The sequence below is a fragment of the Rutilus rutilus genome (genome assembly GCF_951802725.1).
Source record: "Rutilus rutilus genome assembly, chromosome: 23".
In the NCBI taxonomy this organism is placed as follows: Eukaryota; Metazoa; Chordata; class Actinopteri; order Cypriniformes; family Leuciscidae; genus Rutilus; species Rutilus rutilus.
The window spans coordinates 17,796,757-17,820,296 of NC_140233.1; the positions used below are offsets into that span (position 1 = coordinate 17,796,757).

The 23,540-nt window shown below is 38.7% G+C and overlaps 1 protein-coding gene across 2 annotated transcripts in view; it reads right to left on the reverse strand.

Annotated features, from left to right (window-relative positions):
* Positions 1 to 23,540, reverse strand: part of roraa (RAR-related orphan receptor A, paralog a) — a 290,534-nt gene that overhangs the window by 16,798 nt on the left and 250,196 nt on the right. The gene's annotated exons all lie outside the window — the stretch shown is intronic.

Below are 23,540 nucleotides of genomic sequence, written 5' to 3' on the forward strand. Positions count from 1 at the left end.
ATTTGGAGGAGGCCATTCTGACTTTAAACAGAAAACCCTACAAAAAGCACGGCAAACGTGATGTCAACTCGTGACTTGGAAACAAATGGAATCGTAATAAATAACCACCGTTTCCCCACAGAGCCTTTTGGGCAGCAATATCGGGAGAAACCCAACTCTTTACCACATGACTGGACCTTTTCCGCCACTGGAATATTGGTATCAAAGCTGCCTGTTCAATTTAAAAACAGCCTAGCAGTTTTACCACCTCTGAGACGGAGTTCAGTCCAAGAGGCCTAGCGCTGATACAAATAAAATGTGATGTATTTGAGGAAAAATCTCAGAGCTATAAGGTTTAGAGTTGAGAGAAGCTTTTTTTTTTTTCACTACATTTAAAGAGATCACCCAAACTTCATCATTTACTCATTCGACAAATTTTCTCATGGAACAAAAAAAGAGATATTTAGCAGAATGTTGACGTTGCTCTTTTCCATTCAATCAAAGCACATGGTGACCAAAGTCAAGCTCCAAAAACAACAAAAAAAGCACCCTAAAAGTATCTAAGGCCCTGTTTACACCTGGTATTAAGAAGCGTTTTGGTCGATCAGATCACAAGTAGACAAGGGAGACACATTTCCGTTTACACCTGGTGTTTTAATACGGTTCTTTTGTCCGATTTCGACCACTTCTGTCCTGATTTCTTCGAGGGGAGGTTTTTTTTTTCAGATCTTTCGATCTAATTGTCGAAATTAGCTCATGCAATTTACATATGAGCGGAGACGACGGAAAAACATACGGAGAGCAGAAGCTTTCGTTTCTGCTCTGACAGCAAAAGAGCAGCTGAACGCTGTGAGTGTGTGTTAGAAATCAGGAAAGGTGAGAGAACATTGTGCTTGGTGTGTTTTTTGTCTTGAAATCAAACTTACTGTAGGTCTTCAGCCGACAAAGTTTAAATCCCGTCTGGCTAGCGCACTTCCCATAATGTTTACGCATTAGGTTACTCAGCGGAGAGTAGATGGTCTTTTGTGGCTGTTCAAACACATTCGACCATCTACACTACAAAAGCAATCCAGTCTAATGCATTTTTGACTACCTCTGGAAGTGGTCGAAAGGGAACAAGCTCAAAACGTTTGAGACCCAATTTATGCATCTTAATACCAGGTGTAAACAGGGCCTAAAGGTAGTATATGTGCCATCTTCTGAAAAATGAGATATTTTTTATATCATATTTAAGATTATGTTCTTGCATTTAACAGATGCTTTTATCCAACGTGACATACAGCATAAGTTATTTATTGAAACTGTCATTAATGTAATTCAAATATGCGCATATTGAAACTTGGCAGTCATGATTGGTTTCGAGACACAAGAACCGATAACGTTTGGCATTACTGTCAAACATAGCGTGACATGGTTGAATATATGAATGTTAATGAGATTTGAGAGCTGCAGAGTGCAATTGATTCCTCAAACTGATCTATCCTATAACTTCAGAAGTGTTGGAATATAGTGCACGAGTTGTACATGCTTTTTAGGAGCTTGACAGACCCTAGTCCCCATTCACTTTCATTCTAGGGAAATGAGCAGCTTGAACATTCATCCAAACATCTCCCTTTGTTTTCCATGACAAACAGAAAGTCATGCAGGTTTGGAACGACACAAGGGAATAAAAGATGACAAAACTTCAATTTATGAGTGACCAATTCCTTCACAGAAGTGCACTTGTGAACTCGATATTGATTCCGACAGATAAAACCTGGCACAAGTTGCTTAAAAAGAGTCAGGCATCTCAAAGTAAAGGCCACGGCAATGTAATCACATCAAAGGACCCGAACCAAACCTCTGGCCACTGCAAAATAGACCTTACCACGCAAGAGCTTCACTCTATATTTAGCCGGATTACAGCTGAACAGTCACTGTTTAATGTAGCCTAAGCATTTTATTTCTACTTGACAGAAATTGCTCCCTCTAGTTCTCTTAGATCCCGAGCCAAAGTTCCCCGCAGCTACTTGCCTACCTCCAGCCAAAATACTGCGGCTCGATAATATTTTAGTGAACCTTATAAATCCAATCATACGGAATTAATTTGCACGCATCAAATTGCCACCGCTGAGCGATGCATCCGCGGCCGCCCATTTCATCATCTGCCTTCGAGCTCCCGTCGTGTCATCTGGATAATGTCAACGTCCCCACAGCACGGCCAAGGGTCTCTCTCTCTCTCTCTCGTTCTCTTTCAGCTCTGCGCTGCTGATCCACCAACCCGGTACGCCGTCCGTCCGGTCAACATGCCTGTAAACGGCACATTAAGCCCACACAGTTTTCGCTGATATAAACCGTTGTTCTCCTCAGGAGAGCTTCTTGGGAATTGGCAGATCTGCTAATTCAATGTCCAACGAGTTTTTTTTATCATTAATTTATGATTAGGAAACAATAATCATTTCCTTTTTTTTGTTGCATTTTGAAAAAAGAAGGAAAAAAAATAAATCACGGGCAGTGCACTCTGTTGTTTGTTTTTGTGTTCTCTCGGCATGAGCATTAGCGCGCCAGTGTGTTCCTACTCCTTTAGCATTTTCAGCCTCATTACTTACATAATTTGTTCTGACATGCACTCACAACAACTGAAGCATGCTGTAATTAAGGCTGGCTGTGGTTGAGGTCCAGGAGAGAGGTTGTAGTACCAGGCCCCTGCCAGTAGGTGGCAGTCCAGGGCTGTTGAGTACAGTCTTTCCCAGGCTCGTAATCCCAGCTTCCACGTTCTGCCCTACAGGCTGAAGCGGCTTCACACTGCTGGCATCACAGACTACCAGGCTGCAGGTTCGAGCCTGCGGGGGCCAAGCCGCAGCACTCCTATCTGACTCCCTCCCTAGGCGCTGCTCAGAGGGCCCTTCGTTTTAGCCGGAAAGAAGCAGGTACACTTGCTGACGAAGCTCGTGCCACATCAGTCGAAGGTGCAGGAAGTGAAGAGGGCATAACTGGGCACTCTGGTTTGGGTCCCGCCTGGCGCAAATTCTCGCTCTACTCTCCCTTTCGCCAGGCCTCCACATGAAACACTCACAAAGCTCTTTGTCTCCCGCCTGGCTCTCACTGCGGGGTTGCAGTGCTGGATCGGAGCTTCCTTTGTCTACGGAGAGCGCTAAACCGAAATTGTTCGGCTGAAAAAAGAATCCTCACAGCAAGATTAGGACGGGGAGTAATTCATCCAGCTCCAGTGCAAACACACTCGCCTAATAACGCATACTGTGAGATATTCAGTTGCCCGAACAGTTCCACGTTTACAGGGTGGTATTTGCCAGCACTGGATAGCTGAATAACTTTTAGGGAAAAAATACTATGGTATTACTGTATTTTTTTGATGATTTTACCATGTAAATGCCACAGATTTCACATGTAAATACATTGTTAACCATTTAGAAAGCATACTGTGATTTAAAATCACAGTATGCTTCATAAAGTTCACAATGTATTTGCTAAACATGTCACTAATAATAATAATAATAATAATAATAAATATAAAATCGTTATGCTTTCTAAAGAGTTATATTATAATAATCATAATAATTGTTATTATTAGACAGTTTTCTCATATAAATACATTGTTAGCCCTTTAGAAAGCATACTATCTTAATAATAATACAAATAATAATTATAATAATTATAACAATAATTAAAATCACCATATGCTTTTTAAAGATATATAAAAATATATTATTATTATTATTATTATACAGCAAAATGTGATTTAAATTATTATTATTATATAAATAATAATACCAATAATAATAATAATAGTAATAATAATAACAATAATTAAAATCACAATCTGCTTTCTAAAGTTCATATAAAATATGATGAAATATCATATAATATATTATTATTATTATTATATTAGAACTATTTAGACAGCATGTTGTGATTAAATTATTATTATATAATTAATAATAATAATAATTATTAGACAATTCTCATACAAATGCATTGCTAATACTTTAGAAAGCATACTGTGGCTTAATAATAATAATAAATATTTTAAATCACAGTATGCTTTCTAGAGAGTTCAGTATTTACATGCAAAAAATGACATTTGTCACAATAGTTGTTATTATTAGATCATTTTCTCATGTATACACATCAACCGTTTAGAAAGCATACAGTGACTAAAAATAATAATAATAATTATTATTATTAATCACAGTGTGCTTTATAAAGAGTTTATAATAATGATAGTAATAATAATACAAATTTCTCCAAATATTACACCACATAGGTTATAAAGCCAGATGTTTATCAACACCGCAGATAAGAAGATGACTGATACTGCATATCAGACAGTGTTCATGCCATACACCGCAGCTGGTCAAAAAGGTCTCAGCCTACGGGCAACATCAAACATAACACAGACGCATAACACACACACAGAGTTACGCAAATGAAAAAGCACAGTAAAAGGGCACAGGGCCGTGGCAACGTTAAAGATCAAACCTTTGCACTAAATGACTCCCATTGCGCCTACATTGAAACGTGTGGCAGCAAAGAGCAAATCTGATGCAGCTTGTTAGTTGGGTCTGCTCTGTTGTGACTTCCTGGAGCCCACTTCAAGGTCACTGAGTCAGAGCTGACAGCGAGACAGAGCCCTGAGGAGGAGTGACGTGTCACTTCGCTGTCCCCTCTCTCAGCTAATGCTATCTTTCTCACCGTCTATCGCCCTCCGTCCCTCTCTCTCATTCCACGTCCCAATCGCAATCAGGCCCCGTCTCTGCCATGCCCTTTAAAGCCCTCAAATCAGACCTCATGGGAGACAAGCCCCTGCTCTTGCTAACAGAAGCCCCTCAGTTTCTGCTAACATCAAACACACTTGTCACTTGCTCACCAAATGACCATTTTAATTGGTACGGCACATAGTTCATGCACATAAATTCAGACGGAGGCCATATTTCATAGCACACCATCAGCCGTGACAGTCCGGCTCTCTGAGACTGCTTAGCCGTGCTGCGCCACAACTGCAAAATAATATAATGTGTAGCAATAATGTGTTTTGCGGAAACATCCTTTAAATATTTAAAGGAAAATAGTCCATATAAAATCATATAAAAGGATGTAGTTTGTCCCATATTTTAGCTTCTGTATTTAGGCTACTGCATTTGAAGTTTAACATGTAACAAATGTGAAATTAGACACTTTCGTCTCAATTGTGTAAGAACTAGTAGCTCTTTGCTAAGAGGCTAGGCTACATTTCTAGGCTACATCTGTAATGTAATTTGTGTGAAACTTCAGTATGACACAAATTGTTTTTTAACAGATGCAGTAAAGTCATATGTTAGTAGACCAAAATCAAAGTGATCGTATCAAAGTGAATGAATTTTAGCAGTTAAAAGCAAATTTAGAGTTTCCTTTATTTTGCTAATGAAACACTGACTGTCCCATATTTTCCTCTGCTGAAGCTGGAATGCATTCACACTTTAATTCAAGTTTTTCTTGACAAAAGTGAAAAGAATGAAAACCACAGCAAAAGGTTGCTCATCAAACAGTGGAGACAATAATAATTTCACCATAATGCGTGCTAACGCCTCAACGCTAACTGTCACAGTCGCTCTGTATTCTTTAGCGCATTAGCGCTGACATCAGCATCACAAAGGCGCTCATTCTCCATGCTGAGCACTTCTTAAAAGTGCTCTCTCCTCATTTGTACCCGAGGAGCTTCGTTCTAAGTGAGGCGAAAAGTGTGATGTTGACACAATATATTGAAGGCGTGTGAAATATTCAGGAATGTTCACTCGCTAATGGAGGATTCCAGGATCCAGCTAGTGGGGGAGGGTTGATCGCTAACTTCAGCAGAGTGCTTCTTCCCGTCTGCGCATACAAAATGATATGGCTTTTTTCTGTTCAGCAGTATTAAAACATCCTGATCTCCATTTCTGCACACAGACGTCAGTGATATTGTTTGTCTGGCGTGCTGAAAATCAACCTACGTGACTAGCGACAGGCCAAAGCGCTAACAACGCATTTGTGGCACATTTCCTCCTGCATGCAAATCAGCACAAAATGCCTCTAGTTATTCCCACTCTGGGCTCAAATCTCGCTGAATTGTTGGATTGTTGACATAACCTGGTGGGATTAGGATTATCCGCTTATGCTTTAAGGACACATACTCAATAAAGATGAGAGCTTAACCCATTACACTAGTGCACCAAACATAGCCAGCACTGTTTTCCAGCAAATCTATTAGCGTTTCCGCTTTCAAACAGATTCAGAATTGGCCACTAATGAACAAAATATGTACCATGAAAGCTTAAAACAGTGTTCATAGTGACTACAAATCATTCATTTTCATTGCAAGTTGTCGATTTCTTGCCACATCTAGCACTTTAGGTGCAACTCAATCCCAAAATATGCTAGCGAATGCGTACATAGCCTTTCAAAATAGACTCTGTTGGATAGCATGCATGAATACTCGCCACGTGCACTAGAAAGTTTCATCCTTGTCCAATGTTTGCTATATTTCTTTACATAAGTTATTAACAATAAAAAAGCAAAAAACTATTGTGCACTCAACTGTGCGTGAGACGGAGCGGAACGTGGAAATGAAGTATACCCGGGCCTCACACAAAGGCGTATGTTGTTGTTCCGTCTCATCGGTTTCTTTTTTACGTGAAACAACGACAGTGTCAACACCTTGTGGACAAAAAATAAATAAATTTGCATGTGCACACTATGCTGATGACAAAATTTACATCACACCTATTGAACACTCTAGTGAACTCATACAAACCAAAGTATACTTTTGGCTTAAATTGAACAACAGCATTAAACGGTATGCAAATTAGCAGTGATGTGACAACCAATGGGAGTGCACTGCCTGATATGATTGGATACAGCAGTGGATGATGTGTGCATGAAGGGCTGTTAAAAAAAAACACAAGTTTTTTCTTAAAGATGCAGTGTTTAATTTTCACACCGTTGTCGGCACCAAACGAAACTGATCTATTTGAGTGATATGACTTTATAAGAAAAATTGGCACAACCAAAGGCATGAGCTTGAGATGCAGCTACCTGTTTGGCCAGTGAAACTTGATTGAAAACAGTTGTTGTTTCTGCAATTTAGTTTGGTATCTCTAGTGGCGCAAAAATTGCATACTGCCCCTTTAAATGCGGCAATGCCATGGGCCTGCAGTGTGTGTGTGTGTGTGTGTGTAGGATGTTGCTAATGTGCTTGTGTGTTGACAGCTGTCAGTGACCAAATGATGCAAGCCAGTGGGCTCATGTCAGGGAATTACGTAAGTGATTGGACAGCCATGCTGGAATTGCGCAAAGTGCCACATTACAGCCAGATTAACAACAGTCCTTCAGGCCAGAGAACATGGACAAACAGCAGTTTAATCAAATTCCTCTGAAATGTTTCACTGCTGTTCCAGATTGTTTCTGTAAATAACATAGCCCGTGTACATTATCCAAGCGTCCTCTGTGGTACGACACAAACCTCTTGTGCTATTCGGCTGGGTTAAGTATAGGTTTAAGAAAATATGTCAGTGGGAACAACTCCAGTTTAGGGAATCGGCTAGCGTCTGTTTGATTAGCGGGTTTTGTAGCAAGAGTAGTCTTAAAATCTCACTGATTTTTGTGATTTGGCCAAGTAACATAGCAAAAAAATAAGTTTACTTCCACTTCTTCCCTTTTATTACAATTTCAGCAGAAATAAGGGAAGGTTATTTGAATGTCAGATTCACAGGACTGCCATATTCCTTCCACACAGACATTTTAGCATGTTTAGCTATTACCTTGAGACCCTGCTGACCGCATGTGCTATGCTGGAGCTGAGAGATCACACGTGACAATGTCGCGAATCCCATTTAAATGCTATGAATGGTAAAAATGTAAGCAACGAAGAGAGCTGGTTTCAAGTCCGCAGACAGCAGTTTGATCACGTGGGTTTGTTTGATAGCCTGTGCGCATGTTTGTTTCTGCTTCCCATTTAATTCCCCGCGTTTAATCACAGTCCGCCGTCGTGATCCATCGTCACTTGAGACCACCGGAGAGCTGGGAAGATCAGAGGAGATAAGGATGAGAGAGAGAACTTCTCATTCTTTTCCTCTTGTTGCTCCTGTAAACCGCTGAAGTGGCGGGTTCGACCCAGCGCTGGCTGCTTGCCTTTGGGCAGCTTTCAGGAGTGAACTCATGCATGCATCTGTGTGTTTGTTTGTGTATGAGGCCATTAATTTTTCAGTGCCACACACAAAACTCAAGATCCCTCCCAGCAAACACAGCAGCTTGTGTTACCGTACTTCTAGATGTACCCAACTGTCTCAGTTAAATGCATTTTGACAAACCATATAGTATAGCAGGAGCAGGAGTGTTTCCCAGTCGGCAGAAAGGAGACTTCTCACTTCAAGTGACTTTTTCTTGTTTATTTTACACGGGTATAATAATGAGGTAGGCCTACTTAGTAATGAATATATATATATATATATATATATATATATATATATATATTTTTTTTTTGCACAAAATAAATAAGAAATTATTTCTATGTGATGATACAATAATAGGACTTTTTTGGCCATTAAATAATTTTGTGATCCTTGAGTCCACGAATCCGTTCAAATTGTGCATTTGAATGAATAACTTTAAACCTCTGAACACCCTTTCAAATTTGCAGTGTGATGCAAAATTTCAAGTCTATTTATATTATTTATTTAATTATTGCAGCAGGTTAGCATACACGTATGTCATTCTTCAAGAAATCCTATTTATCATTCTTCCGTGCATTCATTTGAAATTGAAAATGTATGGATATATATGTGTGTGTGTGTGTGTGTGATTTCAATAGTATATAATAAAAGTATATATCAAAGTATGAATCAACTCAAATTCATAATTCAAAACTCTACACACCCTTTCATCATCCATTGCGACCCAAAATATAAAGTGTGTTTGTATCATTTAATGTATTATTTAATTATTGCAGGTTTGCATGAACTTCATTCTTGAGGCAATCCTAAATAGTATTCTTCCTTGCGCTGAATTAAATAAAGTGTTGAAAACTGTGTTTCAGTAATCTACTTTGGCTATGGAAGGCTGGTTAAAATTATGTTTTTTTCTTTTTCTGAATAAAAACATTTGAAATCATTTTAGAGCAAATACAAGTGAGATGTGCATCAAATAAGAGTGAATATATATAGCGTATACATATATATAAGCTATATCGCCCTGCCATAGTCCTCATTTATGCATTCGGTGGCAAGAGATTGACGAGCTTTCTGGCTGCGAGTGTGAGCGAGACTCATGGGAACAGAACAAAAGGATGGGGGGTTACGATACAGACAAGTTGCGTGGAGTGGAGCGTGTGTGCCAGACTCTCTCCTCCGCCCTGCCCCGACACCCTTTTTCTCTCTCCTTCCGTCTGTCTCCGTCTCTCTTTCCTCCTGTCCTCCTCTTCTCAGTGACAGGCAAAGCATTTCCACCGGAGCAAGGCAGTCTAGAGCCACAGGGCACGCCACCTCTCGCTGTGTCACCGTGCACCTGAATCCCACGGGAATGAGAGACGGGGGAAAGGAAGACGAGAAAGACGGAGGGAGAGGTGCATTTGCATCGCGCCGTCTGTGCCGTGTTGCTCCAACAAACACAAATCAAACGCAGGCAAACCTTCCACATGCATAAACATTTATCTTCAATTCGAAAAGGAGCCATTATCGTAATCATACGGTGCATCAAATGGAATTTAGACCAGGTCTAAATGCGTCATTTGTTTGTAAATCTGTCGTTATAATATGACAGGAAATTTTGTGCAGTTGAGCGAAAGCTCGCCATTGTCTATTTTTGTTTACGAATGCCTTGTTTGGCAACGCTTGACGTTGCACATCGCTGAGGCTTAGAATCATTGAAGCTGAAACATCAGAGGAGCCATTTTTGGAGTCATGCTCCTGCAGTTTTTTTTTTTCTTTCCTGTGTCTGAAGATGTTTTTTTTTTTTTTTTATCTGGAACCAGTCTCCAGACTGCTTACGAATACGAATGGGACTCTGCCAGCCGGGCAGGAGAGGCCACGCTGATCTCTAACATGCAATATGAATTTGAGCCTTGTATGGCTGATTTAATCTTCGATTGGGAGCTTCAATCTCCTACAGCTGAGTGCTTTAGTTAAACACAAATCAGATCACATCAAGCTCTCAGGGGAGCCAATCCAGCGCAATGAATGACAAAACAATAAATCACGGAGGAATGAATATATATATATACACTCATAAAACCTTTGCACAACAACAGCGAAACTTGTTTGGCGGCACAAGGGAATTCTGTTTCCATGTGGTGCTGATGTTTTATACCTGTAATTGCAGCATTAATGTGTCACTCCAGAAGAAGCGTCATGGCTGTGGATTAGAGGTGTGCCAAAACTAAATATTTTCTAAACTGACTAGTCCTGGCTGCCTGAACATCTAGTCCATTAAGTGGTGTATATTTAGGCTGTTTTTTTTAGAGGCCGTTTACACAAGACATGTTTTTGTGTCAAAAACAGACACAGCATCTAAAAACTTAAAAACGGATGGCCAAAGAATCTTAATGTGTACTGCTGTAGCATAAATAAATATATTATATATATACAGTGCTTGACATTAACACCCACCAATTTTGGCGTGGGATTTTACATAATTTTACTCATTCCCGCAGGTTTTGCAGAGCTGGATTGCACGCTAAATTGAGTTATTTTTCGCTGCTTAAACAGTCAAATACACACAAAATAATGTCAAAATGCCAATATTGGTGAGTATTCACGTATGTTTTAAGTAACCATAAACAGTTGAGAAAGAAAACGCATGTGTAACCGTACACTGGCTCTGTGTGTCAGGTCTTAAAGTGACAGCAGCCTAATATATCTAAATGACAGTTTTACCCCATGGTATCTGTGTCAAAATTGTGGCCATTGAAAATGCTGGGTGGCTAGTAACTTTGGAAAACCACTAGCCACAGTGGCTGGTGAGCAATAAAGTTTATCTCAAGCCCTGTATATGTAGGTCAAAAATAATACCACAATCACTGACATACCTATTCATACTGGGAATAGTCTGCCCTAAATGAACAGAAAAAAATACCATGTCATTTGCTTACCATGGTCATGTGAGAAAAACAGACATGTTTGATTCGGACATCATTAAAAGTCATGTAGTCTGTGGGTCCAATGCTACCAAAAAAAAAAAAGTGGTGAGGAAGAAGAAATGGACATCAGCAAGCAACTATTCTTGGGAAAGAGTATGTGTGCTGGTATTCCAACTAATAATTTAACCACCCACACACACCAATCACAAACCTGATTGACTCTGGCCAAATGGGAAAGCACTGACAGAGAACGTTTTCACGGCAGCCAGCAGGGTTTCCTAATGGACATCCAATGGGACACGACGAGCCGACCTGCAGCTGGGTCCCTAACACCTGACTGCACAATGTTCCATCCACAGCACCCCGTGGTTCCACTCAGCAGAGATACACTGTACAGACTGTAATCACTGTGCAGTGAATTGAAGACAAAGCTAAACACATAGGCCTACATGTCTTTTTAAGCCGTTTTAAAAGTGGTTAGATTACAGTGTGGCATTGAAAATGACTTAGTTGTAAATTCAAATGACTGGTGTTGATAAGTCTTAGTCTATGAGGTTTAAACTCCATAAACCATAAACTTGCCATAAACTCCGCTAGAAAAATGAACTCTACAGAGAAGCATTTTGTTAGTTAGCATTAGTTGAGAGTAAAGAAACGCAAGATTGAAATTCTGTCACCATTTACTCACTCGTTGTTCCAAACCTGTATGACTTAGAGTCTTCTGTGGAAGACACAAATACATATTTAGAAAGATGTACCAGTGTTCCAATTTGGACCCCATTGACTTTCATTGTATAGACAAAAACAGTTGAAACATTCTTCAGAATATCTCCTTTTAAGCTCACACAAGAGGTTTTGAACAACGGGTGAATTTATTTGGATTTACCACTAACTTAAACTATTAAAAAACAGAAATCTATTTGGTTGCACTTTATTTTACAGTATGTGCATTTACAGTGTACTTGCTTAAGAAAGTACTAATATAAGGTAACTGGGTTAAGTTTAGGTTTTAGGGGTAGGTTCAGGGTTAGTACCTAGTTATTATCCAGTTATTGCAATTACTATAGTAAGTACATAGTATGTCGGCCTAACATGAGGAACAGGACTGTAACATAAAGTGCTACCATCTATTTACAATGGAAGTTTAAGGGCCAATCATTGAAAACCAGTATTCAAATATATTAAAGACTGAAATACAATTTGGTTGTTTGGCCTCTTATAATAAGCCCATGATACATATTTTTGCCACAGCCCTATTTGTGTGCTATATCTATTGATAAATGTGCAGTATCCAGATTTAACTGGTTGAAACCGTGTTGCATCGGCTTGCGTATATGTGTGTGTGTGTACTCGTACACATGTGTGTGGCTCTGCTGAGATAGTTGAGGGATAAAGCGTTCCATTTACCCAGAGACCAATTCTGCTTTTCTGCTCGTTTCTGGGGAATCGGACCAAACACCTGGCCTGATTCCTTACTCAGCCGTTCCGTCCTTATCCAAGCCTGCATTCACACATAAATCATTAGCCGATACTTTCCTTCCCAAACGTCTACTTATCCTCAGATTTTCAACCCCCCAACTTGCAACTCCTTGTTATTCACACGGGCCTATTTGTCGAGTTCTGTTTAACTCGATCGGACGACACCAGCATCGTTGTTTTGAACTGTCTGCGTTTTGCTCGGCTGTCTGCGCAGGCGGGCGGCCTCGCGTTGTGTCTTTCAGAGTACAGTAGGGCACGCTCTGCGCCCCCTGCCCCAGCTGGCCCTGTCTGTCAGCCCCAATAACGTCTCCGGTCTGCTCAGAATGTGTCACCGTCCTAAACATCATATCAGTTTACATAACAAGCGCTGTGTCCTGGGCTCCAAGGTCAAAGCAGTCACAGTCACTGCCTTTACTGTGCGGACCACAGTAAAGAGACCACAACCATCCTGGGAATGCAGTTAATACATTTTCGACTAAAAATGACATGCAAAAGATGGACCACTGGAGTGTGAGAGTGTTTTTAACCCAGACATACTTCAGGGACATGCAAAAGTGCAAAAAAAATTCCCAGACATTCATTAACAATTGACATCAAGGTACAGAAAAGTATGACATATAGAACAGTACTCCTATCCCTTAAGATTTTGACTATTTTCAAATTAAAAATGTTTTAATGGAACTAACGTCCATTCAAAGAGGGAAATCAGTTGGGTGGAACGATGCAAATTTCCACACCCGGCTCAAAGCTATCTGTAATCACTCCACTCCAAACTCCACTCCAGGTTTTCGATTTCTTCCTACTCCGAGTTTGCTCCAATTTGCATTGTAACTGCTCTATTGTAAAAGTTTGTTTCGTTAATTCTTTACAATAAGGTGAAATTAGTAAACATTAGATATATGAGTATAATAACTCATATATAATAATAATCTAAAATGAGTATAATAACTTGGATACATTGAGTATAATAAACTAACAAGGACAATGAACGAGATCTTTAAAGCATTTATATACCATGCTTGGAATAACACAATTTTCTCAGATTTTTGTTCAAAATGTGTATTTTTTTTATGAAACTTACCCACATTCAAGTGTTGATAAAAAAGAATGCATGAAGCTAGAATAAAAAAAATGTGTCTGTTCTTTCTTTTGATATTCACTCAGATATTCTGTGGGCCATGAAAGTTTTGTGAAAACTGATCAAAAATGGCGATGGCTGGCAAAAAAAAAAAAAGACAAAAAAAAATATGGCAGGGAAAGAGTTAATGTTTTAACATCAAACATAATGAACAATTGAATGTTTATATATGAACACTTACATTACCCTAACATTAATAAATGTCACAAACTTTGCATCATGCGCAAGATGCTACAAAAGACGAGAGTCTGGGGACGCAACTATAAAACGCGTCCGTCTAGTGAATGAAACAGCAGTGCAGCGGAATGCAAAAACGCGGAGTGAACGGCTCCTAACGGTCCGCTGTTTAACACGTGCTGAATTCCTGCTGACATGCAGTTGCATTATGGGCCGTTAACGTGCTATCTTCGTATCGGAGCGATCTTGGAGCGAGAGATAACACAGACAACTCTAAAAACGCTCCAGGCAAAAACATCCAGCTCTGCTTCTGCTCCGCATTGCTCACATATCAGGTTAGAAAGAGTTTATAATAACTGCAATTAGCTGCAATTTGAAAACAACAGGAGTCTTCTGGCACTGGCGAGGCATGCGTGCGTGTTTGTCTGTGTAAAATAGTGGGATTTTGTGTATATAAGGCAATGGATTCATTACTCAACACACTGGGTAATTCTAGCCTTGATGAGAAAGCATTATACCACCTCTCTTTCTCTCTCCATCACACTCTCTTCCCTCCTTCCAGCTACCTGAGAGTGCTGCTCTCTTGTCAGTGAAGGAAAAGAGCAGCCAAGGACAGGCTAGATGAATGACATCAATGGCTTCAGCAAGGCACTTGCAAGGATGTGTGACTGAGACAAATGGTCCTTGTTACATTAGAAGGCGATACCGAATCCTGCCATTCTCTGATGGAGCCCTGATAGAGCTGTAACCAGACGCACCCAACCTTTCCACAGATCCGCTGCGTCATGGGACCTCCGAAAGGCAGCTTTCTCAGGCATTCAGCTGGGGCGCCTGCTATCTCTGTGTCTCTCTTTCTGCTTCCCTATTATACTCGGTCGTTAGATGCTGTCTCCGCAATACCAGTAGTTCACTGTCCTTTTTAAAGGTTAATTAAAGACATTTTAGGACCAATAGATTTTTTTTAAACATTATTTCCTTGGCAATTAAGATTTCCTCCCCAACAATTCTTATTCGCGAAATGCATTCAATCGATCAGTCAATCAATTCATCGCTCAATCAATCAATCAATCAAATGCTCAATCAATCGATAATTCAATCGCTCAATCAATCGATTGCTCAATCAATAAATCGCTCAATCAAACGCTCAATCAAACGCTCAATCAAACGCTCATTCTATCGCTCAGTAAATTAATCGCTCAAATTGATCAATCAATCAATCAATCAATCAATCAATCAACCAATCAATCAATCGTCCAATCAATTAATCGCTCAATCAATCGATCTATCAATAAATCAATAAAAAAACCGATCAAATACAATTATTAAATGTAAAAAACCATCACCAATAATACTAATACTAATCCTGATAATATTTAATAATAATAACAATAATAATAATAACAATAATAAATAATAATAATACATTTATATATATTTTTTTAATCCTAATACGGTAATGCTTACAAAATATTTACATTGTGTAGAGCTGAAGATAATTTCTGTGCCATTAACATCAATCATTGGGATTTCAAATATAATGGAAAAAAAATTTAAGGAAAAATAATTTTAAAGGAACATACATATTTAAGTAAAAGTCTAAGAAAAAAAAAAAAGGTGATGTGGATTTGGGGTTAAAATGTGATTAATTGTCATGAAAATAATGTCACATGCCAAACATAGGTTGTATTTCCTTTAAAGGTATAGTGGAGGATCTTTCCGAATTTGAGATAAGACCCGCCCTCTCCACTTTTTGAATAAGTTTGATTGAGTCACCAGAATGATTGACAATTAGGAGGACCAATAGTATAGGTGATCCACCCAGAAGTAAAAAATCCTCCGCTATACCTTTAAGCAACATATATTTTCATTCTTTTTTTTTTTATTTGGGGGTGAAAATTTACTATGTTTTTGACAGGCTTTGTGAGATGCACTCAACAAATTTGGAGATGAAATGTATTTGCTTCTCTTCTCTTTGCCAGTTATAACGGTTGCTACGGCCCTGATGGATGTGTGTGAGAGAGAGAGAGAGAGAGAGAGAGAGAGAGAGAGAGAGTGTTACAGGGAGACTGATAGAGATGAGTCTTTATTCAGAGGCAGTGAAACATCTTTGTATACTATAAAAGGTATGTTCAAGTGGTGCCGTTCTTCAAGATGAAAAGCTACTGACGCATTTACTGCGCCTGTACAAACAGTATTACTGCTAATGCAGACCGATCCGATTCAGATTAGCTATGTCAATATTTACCTCTTAAAACATAAACAGCCTGGCGAACTCACATTTATGGGCACAAAACGCTTAGATAATTCACTCGGATTTGCTAAGCAAATGGACAACTTCTATAAAAACTTGTGCGCGCACACACACACTTAAAGGGACAGTTCACCCAAAAATGAAAATTCAGACATTTAGGACAAATTTAAGACATTTTGAAGTCAATGATGCCCCACAACTGTTTGGAACAACTGAGTGAGTAATTAATGACAGAATTTGTATTATTGGGTGAACTATCCCCATCTATGGCATACGATATAAACCATGTTAGCCAGCATAACAGAAATCATTGTCATTTACGGTTACCAAATGTTAAATGTAATGACGCCAAATTACTGGTTCGCTGGGCATCTCCGAAACTCACACACATCCTCATCGTTGATCCCTGATGTGGTACACTTACGACCTGAGCAGACAAACATTTCTTGATCCTACAGTGTGAAATGTGGCCTCACACTCTCTGCTGTCAAACTGAGTTCAGAGACGCCTTACAGCAAATCTAATCCTCGCTCAATACGAGTGTTTTCACAGCCCTGGCCTTGTTCCACTCTGCATGCTGGCATTTTACAGCCAGGTGAAATGCATTCTGTAGCAGTAAACGAAAGCGTAGGTTCGTGTTTATACGAGAGCGCGCTACCTCTGTGTGAACCTACCTGCCGCCCAACGCAGGGAACTCTAATCCCGGCCAACGAAAAAACACGGCCAGATTAATGATTGCATAAATACATCACAAATCCTGTGGAATTATACTGAACCACAGAGCCACATTCAGCAATGAGGGAAAAGGCTATTAGAGTCAGCTGATTCGCTACAAATCCCAGAGACCTGGAAGCCTTCTTGGGTTTGCCTTCACTAGCCTCATTAATACTTGGAAAGAGAGTAATTTGAGGATATGGGATGCTTACAGAGTTTTATGATCACGTCAGCAAGCACCATTAAATTATCAATGTACAGTAGGACTGCACAACGCGACTGTCAAATCGTGCAGGCTGTGATTTAATTAAATAAATATATGCGTTACCAGTTTAAAAATGAAACAATATCTGCACACCTGATATCATGAGCTGCATACGTGTAAATGAACACAGCGCCGAGCTTCACTCTGAAAACTGTAGAGCACTTTTTTTTTTTACCTGTAAAAATAAAAGCTTATACTAAATGGGTTGTTTGAAAAATAAAGAAATTAAGATGTAAATATTATGTGAATACATTTATTTTATTACTTGATTCTACAGTACAGTAGTGTTATTACAATATATTTCTTATTTTGTTACAAATCACAATAAAATCAATTTATTAAAATAATAATTGTTATTATTTTATAGTGGGAATGTGGCCTATTAAAAGTCACCTATAGAGAGATATAAAAAAAAATATATATATATTTTTCAACACTTTTTTTGTAGTGTATAAATGTAATTTTTATGATTTAAAATAAAGTATATTTTATACTTTATATATAATTATATATATATTAAATAAATTATATATTTAATTATGTATTTAATTATAATTATATATAAATTATATATATATATATATATATATATATATATAGCCTACATGCACACACATATATATAATAAAACAAATTAAAACAAAGTAATTTTAAATTAAATAATGTAAAAATCTAGTGCATAATTTACTTTAAAACATCTTTTACTTAGAAATTGCTTTTAAATTTCACAAATAATTGCAAAGAAACAGCAAGTAACACATTGAATTAAATGTGAAATTATGAAGTAGAAAGACTGAATAGAATAGAATTTTCTATTAAACTGTCCTCCAAAATTCTTTGGTTTTTTTTATAACTTCAAAAATGTTTTTTATTAAAGTATAAATAATAATAAATCGTTCAGCCCTAAAAAGATTTAGTAAAAAAGTTATATTTCAGCTTTTTTCTTATTTTATTTACATTTTTATGCAAATGCGCTCCCCCCAAAAATCACCCCAATCGTTAGAATTATTAATTCCTTCCAAATGTAGCTATTCAAATCATCTGCTGAAATTTTCTATATTTATTTTTAATATCGCAAATTATTATTATAATTTTTTTCAATATCGTGCAGCCCTAAAGTACAAGATAAAATCATCACCTCAAATTAAAATCAAACCATTATATTGTGTCAAGAAAGATTCCACGAGCTCAGGAGAAATCAGAGGGACGTCCCCCTCCCCGCTCCAGGGGGCTGTTCTTCAGAACGAGTACAGAGCGCACCCCCCTGACTAATGAGGGGTGACGTGGACCCCCTCTGAGGGAACCCTGCAGGCGGGACCCCTCCAGGCACATTCATTAAGAGATGAAACGGCGTGTCCTGGGGCAGTGCAACTATCCGCCTAGATCCGGACATGTTTAATCTGGGGTCCTGGGAGGGACGGCATGATTGGCCACAGCTCGGCTGGCAGAGCAGAGGGAGCCAATGAGAAATTCACGGCGGTTGACTACACTGAAAAAAAAACATAATAAGATCAAAAGTGCACATTAATCAGACGCGGTCGTCATATTTGTGCTGCGTGTTTGCCATTTTCTTCATAATATCCCTTCATTATTGGGAAAAATGGGGGAAGAAAGGAATCATTTGAATTCAATTATACAGAAAAAAGACCAAGGGGCATTGGAACTCTGCTAATTAGCATGTAGGCTTTGTATCATGTACCCCACGTATCCTTTTATCCAATTGTATCTTAATATATTATTGTGGAATCTCGGTAATGATGGTGAATGCGGTACGTGTCCTACCGCAAACGTTTGGGCCGCTGTGAACTGTTCTCGAATACAATCTGCTCTTATCACAGCCGTTCGTCATGAAGCCTCGTATTTATTACCAATGTCTCTTTGTGCTCGTTAGATATGTAGAATCCGTTTCCTGTAATTAGTAACTCCTAACCTTTGGAGCTTCTAATCCCGTCTGAATTGCGGATTTGTACATCAAAGCTCACTTTTCCATATAGCTGGGTCCTCGAAATTTGAGAACTCGCAATTATTTGTATAGCGCGGATACAAACAGCACTTCTCCCTTTTCCTCTTTCAGCCAGAATCCCGTGGGTTTGCAGTAAAGACTTCCTAATCCACTCCAGTGAAATCCAAATATAGAGTTAACACTGCATCCCAAAAACTCTAATGCCGCGCCAAGAGACGAGCTGAGCACGTGAGGTGGAAATGGCTTTTCTCTCTCTTTTTTTTTTCTTATTCACATTGTAGATTAGATTTCTTTGGTGGCTTAACACACGCTGTAAGGAGCATGGCGATCGCTAACGTGCTCAACCAGTGTGAGCGTGACTGCTCTTCGCTGTCCGTTCCTTCTGTCATTGATTGAGAGTTAATTAAACAATCGATGTTCTCTGGTCTGGCTGTCTAATGTCACAGCTTGTCCAGTGCCTCTGATAATGGGCTGTTGATGTTGATTGCTGTTGAGGTTTGAGGAGAACACAATGTGTAATGAATGTAAGCCTGTTTCCAAAATACCAAACAATTGGTATTGTAAGTCGTACTGTAAAAAGTGAACAGTTGGATCAAAAATTACTTAAATTGGTAACACCTAAAGAAATGACGTTTTCTCAACTTAAATTATCACTTATGATAATTTAAGTTGAGAAAACTTAATTTCTTTAGGTGTTACCAATTGAAGTAATTTTTTTAAGTTGATCCAACTGTTCACTTTTTACAGTTGAAAAATAAAAGTCAAATTGTGAGATTGTCCCAATTATGAGTTATAAAGTTGCAATTGATAAAAAAATAAATTCACATAGTGTGATACAAAATCACAATTGTGAGAAAGAAATAGTCTCAATTATGAGATATAAAGTGATATCGTGAGATACATTTGCAATCATTAAACATATTTATGAGAATTGCAAGACAGAATCACAATTACAAGATATAAATATAAAATTAAACAAATTTGCAATTATGAGAAAGTTACAATGAGTTTGAAGTCGCAGTTGTTAAAAAACTTCACATCTTGACACAATTAAAGTTGCAATTAAAAGTCACATTGAGAGATTTAAGAGTCACAGTTACAAGAAATAAGCTGCAATTAGAATAAATAGCCTACATTTGAAATAATTAAATATGAGAAATAAGAATTTTGAGATATGCTGCAATTGTGAGATACTATATTGCAATTGTGAGGTATAAATTAATAATTATGAGCAATATTCACAATTACCTTTCTTAAAACCATTTTGATTATTTTACTTTGAGGTGCTTCCAAAAAGATGGCTGTACATAGGGAAGGATGGGGAAAAGGTTTCCACACACTAAAAGAAAGGGCACTAGTGCAGTGTGAGCCTGGACCATTAATTGGCTGTAATGAGGAAATAACATATTTGAGACTGTGATACTGTGACACAGAATATGGGCATACAGTCGGTCTCACCATGACACATAACCACGCTTAACACGTTCCCTGAATATGAGCTGATGAGATTTTTTTTAAACTTTTTTTCAAACCCACCCACGAGTATGCTCTAACCAACAAGCCATGTGTGTATTAGGCTTTTTGTGAAGAAAATGTGAGTGGTGCTTGTCCACTTACTCGCCATCACAATACTAGAGTATTCTGGATGCATGCAATGTTTTATAGCCCATCAATCCAGTCTCTTAGAAAAATAACAGCACACCTCTCCTCAACAAGCTCAACAATTTGAGGTATCAATCATGTCTGTAGCCCAAACGGCAGGAAGGTGAATACACTCTTTAAAATAAAGGTTCTCCATTGGCATTGGTCCCGAGAAGAACCTTTAACATCCATGGAATCTTTCCATTCCACAAAAGGTTCTTTATAGTGGAAAATGGTTCTGTAGATTATTAAAATGTTCTTCACATTAAGAAAATAATGGTTCTTTTAAGAGCTGTTCACTGAAAGGTTCTTTGGGGAACCAAAAATGGGTCTACTATGACATCATTGTGAAACCCCCCTTTTGGAACCTTTATTTTTGGTTTAGTTTTTTTTTTCTGAGCAATACTAAAATGCCAACACTGTAAAAAATTATAAATAAAATAAAGATCATTGTAGTACGTTTCACAAGAAAATACTATTTCAGTCATTGTTCTGCAATTTTTTTTCAATGGTCCACTTTAAACATACTATAAGGAACTTTAAGTAACTACATGTCAACTAACTCTCATTATTACACAGCTCTGTGGAATACTTGATTCTGATTGGTCAATCGCGCCATCCAGAGGTATGTTATTCCCTGATTACAACCGGTAAAAACTTAAGATAACACAGACTCATTCTAAAGTCAGTGCTATACGCTTGCTAGGAACAGTTTTTTTTCGTGGAAGAGTGTTTGGTGAGCTAATAAAAATATTAAAACTCAAATCAATATTTTGTGTACAATTATTTAAAGGTGCTCTAAGCGATGTCACGCGTTTTTTGTCACATCCAGCAAACATCTCCTCACTATCCGCTAGCTGCCTGTCTCCTGAACACACTGTAAAAAAACGCGGTCTCTGTAGACAGCCCAGGCTCCACAAACGGCAACAAAAACAAACTGGGCCAACCTGGACCATGAAACATAACAAACAGTGTTCCAGCCAATAACCGACAAGAATGATTTTGGGGGTTGGGGGGTTAGTGTGCGTGCACATGAAGGAGGGTGTGGGGAGTGGAGGAGAGAGAAGCATGAAGAGGGAAGTTAGCTAGAGGAGAGATGTCCTAGACAACGACAAACATTCAAATTATATTCTCTTGAATTTTGATATGGCCGACACACGACCAAAGAGACGACGTTCCGGTGAACAAATAGCAAAGAAGAGGGAAAAGGAGAAGGAACGCCCGAAGTCCCGAATTTACATCGGAAAAGCCTTCGACTCGTTCATGACTGTTTCAGGAAGCACGGAAGGGAGGGGGAGGGGACAGGATGAGGAAGAGGGATGGTCGAGCTAGCCTCCGTTTTGTTTGACAATACTTCGAACGTCAACAAGAAGTGACATCACCCAACATCGCTTAGAGCACCTTTAATTACGTCATCCGGGTATTCGTTTCATACAAATGCAGCTCCTGCCATTTTACAACAATTGTTTTGTACACTGCAAGGATTATAAGATAACAAACAGGTACAATTTTAAAACCGTTTCATTTCTTATCGCGAAAATTATTTATGAGGCGAAATGCTGTGTAATAAGTGGTATGGCTGTACCGTATCCCTTAAATGTCTGTCTAGTCTGAACTTTCCGCTTGCTTGCTTGCTTTCCTCATGGAAGCTTTGCGTTTAAAGACCTAATACAATATTTTAACTCAAGTCAATATTCCGTGTCTAATTAATTACTTATGTGGCAAGCTGCCGTGTAATAAGAGGGATAATGTACATCCAGCTGGTTTTTATCATAGAATGAACCCCTTTAGGGTGATACAAGCACCTTTCGCTCCATGTCGGGGTCCTGATCACCCTGTCAGGGTTTATTCTGCGATAACAACCATCTGGATGTACATTATCCCTTACTTAAAGTATTAAGTTAGGTCTGTTAGGTTAGGGTCAGGTGTTAGGGTTCAGGGGCCGTATTCACAAAGAATTTTAAGGCTAAAAGTAGCTCCTAACTGGCGAATTTAGGAGCAACTCCTAAAAATAATGGGCGTGTCACTCGTAACTTTAGGACTCCTAATTTTTTTTGACAAAGAGTAATTCACGAAGTATTTTAGCCCTAAAAGTAGCACCTAAGCCTGGAACAGCTTAAAAGAAGTCAAGAGGACTCTTAACTCACTAAGACCGATTCACAAACCGCTTTTTGTGGCATTTCACGTTGCGATGTTTTGAAATGCGTACGCGGCGGCTACAGGAGCTTCCAATCGCGAGGGAACAATTTTGCATTGTAGGCATAACTAGGGATGCAATAACGCCACCAACAACAACCAAAACTAGGCTACTCATTGCATGTAAACTAATTGTAACGTTTCATTGTGAATCAAATTAAAATGTTCTTCTCTTTGCAAACGTAGGCAGAGACATATAGTGACAGATTAATTCAATAATTATGATATTGCATCAATCCATTTGTTTCATTAGGCTACTAGGCTATTTGTTTTGCCTTACTCTTTATTCATTTAGGCTATTTATTCAGTTATTCATCATCTTCCGTCCATCGCACTACTTGTGTAGCGCACGCATTCTCAGACCTGTCACCTGTCACTCATCATCGTAGGGGAGGTGTTTGGAATCATTCCCGCGTTACAATCATCAGCCAATCAAGGTGGTCACTTCAGTCAAGCTTGTGCATGAGTAATGACGTCATCCACAGCAACGAAGACTCACTCTTAGTTTAGGAGTTGTCATTTTTCTTTACTAAGAGTAGGTCTGAAAGGCGTTGTGAATAACTTTTAAGAGAAAACTCCTAGCTAAAATATTTTAGTGCGATTTAGGAGTACTCCTAGTGGTAAGATAAAATGCTTTGTGAATACGGCCCCAGA